This window comes from Zootoca vivipara, chromosome 7, assembly GCF_963506605.1.
Source record: "Zootoca vivipara chromosome 7, rZooViv1.1, whole genome shotgun sequence".
Taxonomy (NCBI): domain Eukaryota; kingdom Metazoa; phylum Chordata; class Lepidosauria; order Squamata; family Lacertidae; genus Zootoca; species Zootoca vivipara.
The window spans coordinates 30605103-30612620 of NC_083282.1; positions in this window are offsets into that span (position 1 = coordinate 30605103).

Genomic DNA, 7518 nt, shown 5'->3' on the forward strand with positions numbered 1-7518 from the left:
TCCCCAAAATCTGCAAGATACAAATACTGGATGGGAAACTCATAGAAAACCCATTTAGCCTTTTGAATGTGTTAGTATGACAAGTCGTGGAGAGATATGAATTTAACTAGAAATTATCTGGGCTGTTAACCATCAGCAATATTAATTCTTCAGATTTCATCACCTTCTCCAGAGACCCATGACAATTTGGGAAGCTGAAGGAGAAAAAGACAAAAAGGTGCTACAAAACTTGCAAATGAACCTCCAAAATTATTTGCGCATGGTAGCGTTGGTTGTGAATGGGACTGCTCACATTATGATGCATTTAACTTTATTTGGAGATAAAGGGTTAGATGCAGACCTGTGTATATCAGTGGAATTCTGCTTGCACTGGGAAAAGGGTGTCATTGGGGTGATTCTCTAATTTTGTCTTTCCCTGTGGTCCCATTGCTCCTTAAAAAGCTGTTCCTGGTTGGGGAAGGGCAGAGGAGCCCACACAACAGCATGGAAAATGGCACAGGGGGTTGCATGGTGAGGGAGAATTGGTGGAAACTGCCTCCCCCACTTCCTTCAGTGGGAGCCTTCACTGGATCTGGGTTCTTTTAGTGAAGTTAAGGAGCCCTTCTGTTCCCAGAAGGGCAAGACCAGATTCAACCCAAAACATTTTCGATGGAAGGTTTAGACAACACACATTTGCTCTTGGTAGTAAAGCCTGGACACCATTTTCTTGAGCAAACTTTGCTTGCAGTCTTCATGTTTTAATGCTGACCTAATCAGCACTAAAAACGGCTTCTTCTTGAGAACCACTTTCATGAACCTACAATCAAATGTTCTTGATAAATCTATCTGCTCCTATCAGCTGTGTGCTGAATCCTAAAAGACCAGAAAACGTGAGAAGAATAAGGAATCCAGGTCTGGCTAAGGGAAAGAAAAGAAATGTAAATGGGCAGATTAAAGATGAAAACACAGTGATTCAATTAAATATTTCTGTAATAGGTGTGGACAGAGCTGAAAACCTTAACTCAATAAAAGTTTTCCACCCTCTTAATTTATTCACTTTCCCCTGCCCCCTCATATTATATTTTCCAGTATATGAAAGACTCAGAAGTAGGAAACTCTAGAAGACATTTTGACTGAAAAAAATGTGGACAGAAAATAAATTTACACCTGTCTCTATGACCTATTTGAGATATATAGCAAATGCATGCTCCCTTAAGCTGGGTTGGCAATGAGCAGGATGGGGAACCAGGCACCCTCCTGACCTTTGGCCATGGTGGCTAGGAATGTGGATTTGATGCGGCACAAGAACATATGCAAATAATTTTGGGCCTTGGAGACTCACATGTAATTGTGGAGGTTTTTTGGGGGGTAGGGGAGGCCAGTGGCTTCTAAATGGTCTTAGTATGTTAACTGCCTTGCTATATTAAGAATATTAATACTGTATCATGAACTCAGGGAGATAGATGAAAAAGAACTAAGGGAAATGGGATACTAAGCAGGATTGTGTATTTTTTTTAAGGATGTGGCAGATAAAAGAATGCTGGAAACCTAAGCAGAAAAAAAGAGTGAGGAAAGAATAAGTATGAAGGAAATAGACATGAGACGACATGATGCAATGGGGCCAAAGAATGATATAAAAATGAAAGTATAATAATAATAGCAATCGCAGTAATAGATTTCTTTTGCCACAGTCATGTCTGCTTTTGTGGAAGAGACCATCTCTCTGTGGCTGAGTGTTTAATGTGCTTTTTAATTCCTTCTGATGTTTGTAAGCTGTTTCCAGTCATCCAGCATTTTTTAAATGCAAAGGTTTTTCTTTACGTATAAATAGCACAAGGAAATGATGGAAGTTATCTAAATTACAACCACCCAAATGTGCAATTCTATTACCTACCATGTCAACTCTTTCCCTTAGGTTGAGGAATAGTTTTGAAAATTGAATCTAACACTTGGCATTCTGATGAGAGACAGGAGCTGTTCATTCGTCCTTGGGGTGGCTGCAGGTGTGTGTGTGTGTGTGTGTGTGTGTGTGTGTGTGTGTGTGTATAAGTTTAGAGCAATTCTGCTGTATCTTATCTGCAGCTTTAGAAGTCAGGTGAGAAACACAGATGCTTATAAGTGGGTTAAAGCCATCCTTCTTTCGTAACAATCCATTCAGAGTATCCAGAAATTATAGCCTACAGGGTCAAAGTAAATTCTTTCTATTAAGAAGAAAATGGGCTAACACGCTTTGTGAATGCAAATAGTTATCAGACAGATGTAGCCCTCCTGGTGGCTCTTTTGTGTTAGCTTCAACCTGAAGCAGTTTCTTAACCTCTAGGTCTCCTACCCTATTAACCTGTTTTATGGAAGAAAGGGTGAGAGTTTTTTAGGCTCCAAAGTATTCCAAACTTCTAGGGACATAAGCAAGCATGATTATTGCATGGGTTTGCCAAATGGTACCTTGACATGAGAGTTGGATAATTTATACACCTCTGCCAACGAGGACAGGTTGTTTCCTCCAAATTCCCTTTAACAAGTATGTGACGATATTCACAGTCTATGCTTCCCAGAATAATTTCTGCTGAAGCCAAACCTCAGCAATTTGACAAAGGCTTTTCTTTCACGTAACAAATGCATTATAATGATGGATCTTGTACTCTCCATATTTTATGTGGGCATGCCCTCACTTTACTTATGAAGGGTCAGGATTCACTAGAAAATGAACCATAGATTTATTTCTATTAACTCATTCACTGGGAAAAATTCCCTTTGAAGGCATAGGGCCACTTCAGTCTTATCTTTATCAGATGAGAAGCGTTTTGCTGGAAAAGCAGTCTATATAACTTTCAAAGATGTAAACAGTGCAATTTGAGGGATAAAGTGTCGAAATGATTTTGAGCGGGATTTATTCTAGGCCAGTCTGAGGTTTCCCACATGACAAAATACTTGTTTGATGTAACAGCACCAGTTGGAATGAGATTTCTCCTGCCTGCCTTTTTTTCTTGCTATCTATGATCAGCAAGCAATTCTGAGACAAGATGACACACATAAAGGTAAAGGGTAAAGGGACCCCTGACCATTAGGTCCAGTCGTGACCGACTCTGGGGTTGCGCGCTCATCTCGCATTATTGGCCGAGGGAGCCGGCATATAGCTTCCAGGTCATGTGGCCAGCATGACAAAGCCGCTTCTGGCAAACCAGAGCAGCACATGGAAACGCCGTTTACCTTCTCGCTATAGCAGTTCCTATTTATCTACTTGCATTTTGATGTGCTTTCGAACTGCTAGGTTGGCAGGAGCTGGGACCAAGCAACGGGAGCTCACCCCGTCACAGGGATTCGAACCGCCGACCTTCTGATCAGCAAGCCCTAGGCTCAGTGGTTTAACCACAGCGCCACCTGGGTCCCAAGATGACACACATAGGGAACACCAAAACATCTATCTCAACTTTTGTTTGCTGGGGCTGATGGGAGTTGTAGTTCAGCCACATCTGGAGGGCCCAAAGTTTCTGACACTTGCTGTAGTTCTTCCAGATTACAGAAACTGAGTTCACTCTGTGGGCTTCCATGACACTCTTACTTAGGAATGGTTGCCTATGACAAATCAAGATTCTGAGGCAAAAAGTGTCCTCCCTAAAAGAGGGCATGTGTTGCAGTGAGACCTGGAGACTGACATCTTGGTTATGGGTGGGTCTATTGGATAGCCACAACACCCGATTGGTAGGTCCTTTGTTGCTATCCAGGGACCTTTCCCTAATTTTAGGGCATTTTGCAATTGACTTCACTATGCCGTCATGTGTTGTCTGTCGTTGGGACAGGGGCACGGTAGGAATTTTCCCCACTTGGCTGATTGGCTGTAGCCATTTGGGTTTCGCCTGCTGTGTAGCAATTCGTTACAACTTGTAAGGTTGCGGATAGGCACTGGTTCATGTGATAGGGATGGGAGAACGGTCTCGCCATCCCTATGTGAAGGGTATTCCGTTAAAGGAATCCAGGGACTCAACTTGGTTTGGTCAACCTCTGAAAGGGAGTTGTGCCCGTGCCTGAGTCCAGGGGAGCATCTGGGGAGTGAACAGAGTCTGTTCCCAGGCTTTTCACCTGCCTCAGGTGTTCACCCTTTGCTGACCTATGCTGGTGCCCTGGGTGAGCGCTACCTGCAAGGGTGTAGGGAGCTACTTGAACCAGAGCCTATGCAACCACTCACTTTTCTGTAATCAATAAAGTTGTGGCCTAAATTCTGTCAAAAACCAAAACTAAAATTTGAGTCAAATGTGTCTTTATTTAGGGGGGAGGTCTCTGGGTCTGAACATGCAACGGAATCTGCTTTTATTGTTGGTTTTGATTCCCTGAGCATGCATGCATTTATTTTTATTCTTTGATAATAGTTGGGTCAGGTTTATTCATACTAGAATCTAAAAGGTCATCACACTAATAAGCAGAATGTAGATATAACATAGCACATCATATCAAACCCATTTAAAACCTTACACAGAGGGTGTAGTCCATCAGATATATATGTAAATAATAACAGATTTTTTGACCAAAATACTACTCAAATCCCAGTCACAGTAAACATGCTAGGTCAAGAAATGTGTCACGAAGCCATCAAGTGTACAAGACACTGTGCCCCGCCCCCCAAAAGTGTAATGCTAATATATCATTATACAGCTGAAAGTTGCTAACAGAGAAACACTTCCTGTTACTCAAAACAAAGAAATGCTACGCTAATAGCTGTAAACAAAATGTTTATTTTAAGTGGTTTTTTTGCCTTCCTTAAAATATTTCTGTTATTGATATGCTCGAAAATCTACCACTCTAAAGCAACAAACGTGCACCAATCCTGACATAAGCGATTTAGCTTGTCTCAGAATATTGAACAACACTGCAAGAGTCATAAAATGGATCATTTTTGTTACCGTGACTGTAACTAATGCCAGTAGCTAGATCACTCTTACTGTGCAGACGAAAGCCCAGTAAAATTAACATGGGAAAAGATAAATCAAAGCCCTCTAAAAGCCATTAAGCCATAAGTGTTAATTTCTTTGGTTAAATCTTTGCTCCATCACCTTGTTATGTATGAATCATTACCTAAAGGTAAGGAATTGGTGCTTGAGATATATGGGAATCACACCATTATATCTTCCTGAATAGGTCAGCTTCCTTTGCTTTCAGAAAAACTGCCTAAATACAGTTGCTATCTTAGGAAAGGCTAAAAAAAGACAACTATACAGAGAAGGGGAGAGGAAAGAGTAGAGACGGATTATTTGGAAATCAGAAATCCTGACGTATTTCAAAAGGATCTCATTGACTTTTCAGAAACGCTTTGAACAATTGCTGTGGCCACTGGGGTACCGTAACGATATACCCTATTATAAAATGGAGTGCTAAGTAAATGTAGGAGTGGAAATTTAACAATTGGTCGTTTAATGGCTGCAATTATGGCAAAAGAATAATGAACCTATTAGAGAAGAGAACTGGCAATTACTCTAAGGCTTATTGCAATACAGCTGTGGGAAAAAGTAATACAGAAGCATGCTTAAAAATGGTTATTAAAGGGGAATAATGCATTCTGTTTACTCTGACAGAATGGATCTTTTCAGAAATAAAAGTGGGTCTTTTTGATGATCGGGCATAGAGGCCTAGATGTGACGAATCTTACTATTTAAAAGTAATATATTTTCAGATATTCTTTTTCAGGCTTAAATTATCCCTAGCCCGTAAAATGGAAAGATTTACAAGAAAATACAGACAACAAAGATGTAAAAGCAGCAGCAGAAGCCACCAAACAGTGTTCAGGGAAATTTTCAGATAGACCCATAAAAATGTAAAATATCAAACAAAGACAAATGAGAAGCCCCAAACCGTTATGAAGCCTACTGATGTTCTACATTAGTGAGCCAAGTATATTTTTATTTAGCCTATTAAATATCTGAATGACGTGTGCTATTAGGACTTGCAATAACAGGAAATAGGAACTCAGAGGAAGGCAGGAGAATAGATCAAGCCAAGGCCAACCAAATTAGCACCGAATTTCCAACAGTAAACTGCAAGATACCTTTGGAAACTCCAGGCAATGCATAAAGGCAAAGTTGTAGCTCAAAGTCAGAGCATCTGTTTTGCATGCAAAAGATTCCAAGTTCAACTCCCAGGATCTCCAGAAGAGACCCTTGTCTCAAGCCCTAGAAAGCTGCTTCCCATCAGTGTAGACAATCATGGAACTAGATTGACCAATGGTCTGATCTGGTATCAGGTAGTTTCCTATGTTCCTTGTTGTTTGTCACCAGCTTCTAGGAAACAAAGGCCTACTACCTCTGATTGGGGGGGGGGAATCCTATTTCCCTGTCATGACCAATAGCTACTAATATTCTCTATGATGAGGCATATTGCTCTGCTGCAGCAGTGCAAATGTTACAGTGCATGGCATAAGAGGAGGAATAGGTGTTGATATATTGTCGTTAATATTCCATAATTGTGGGTTAAGAGACACACAGAATAACAGAAGTATCTCAAAATAAATGGAGAACTGTGATCTTAAGGAAAATGCTGCACTTTTGACTTTTTATGTGCAGCCTTATTTGCTGATAAGGGTCCTTAAGTTGCACCCAGGCAGGACAGAGATAGTCAAAACGACACCGGGTTGAGTTTCAGAGAAAGAGTTTAATTTCTTATTAATAAGAGACTCAAGGTGGTCCTCCACGACATGAGTAAAGCAACACAAATTGCAAAGCTTTCTTATACCCTTCTTTTGGGCTCTTTCCCCCTCCTCTGTAAGAGTGCGCAAGGGGGTGTGCGCATCTTCCTGTGTCCGGTTGTTCTCATAAACACACATTACGCCATGTGCGTAAACACATGCTGACTAATGCTGCCCCGGTGCCTGCCTCAAGCAGCCTTGACTTATCTTGCCTGTTCTGCGCATCAGAACAGACTGCGCGTCAGACAAAGCCAGCCATCATCCAGCCTGGAGCTGGGCATCCTGTTCCTTTTTGCTTTGCCCTTTGACACACTTTGGTGCAGAGACACAGAGGCACTGAAAGCATTCTAAACAAGACATCCCAGGGCTACAGCCATACAGTCAGAATTCATACAATGCAGGCAATGCAAACTATAGGATCAGATCTAGCTCAATAATACAATTTGCAAATCACTCTCTACATATGTTGTGATCCAATATCAGCCATGGCTACACCCAAGCGATCCAGCGTATGCTGAGGAACCACTGGGAAGGGAGAACAGGACTGGGATTCCTCTTAATAGGCATCTTGATCCCTTCTCTACTAAGCGGTGTGTGTGTGTGTGTGTGTGCAGAAATGTACACACAATAATAAAAGCACTCTGGCAATCAAGATGGCACTCCTGCCAAAACAAGATGGCGCTCCTGCCAAACTACGTGGGCTAAACCTCCCTCAACTCAGAGAGGACAAAATGGTGACTGGGCTAAAAGAAAGGGGGGGGGGGTCCCATCCCTAGGAAATCCCCCACCACCCCCAAGCATAATGGGCAATGAAAAAATTCGCTAATCTAACAGAGAGGGAACTCTCAAAACGACACTCAAAGCGATTG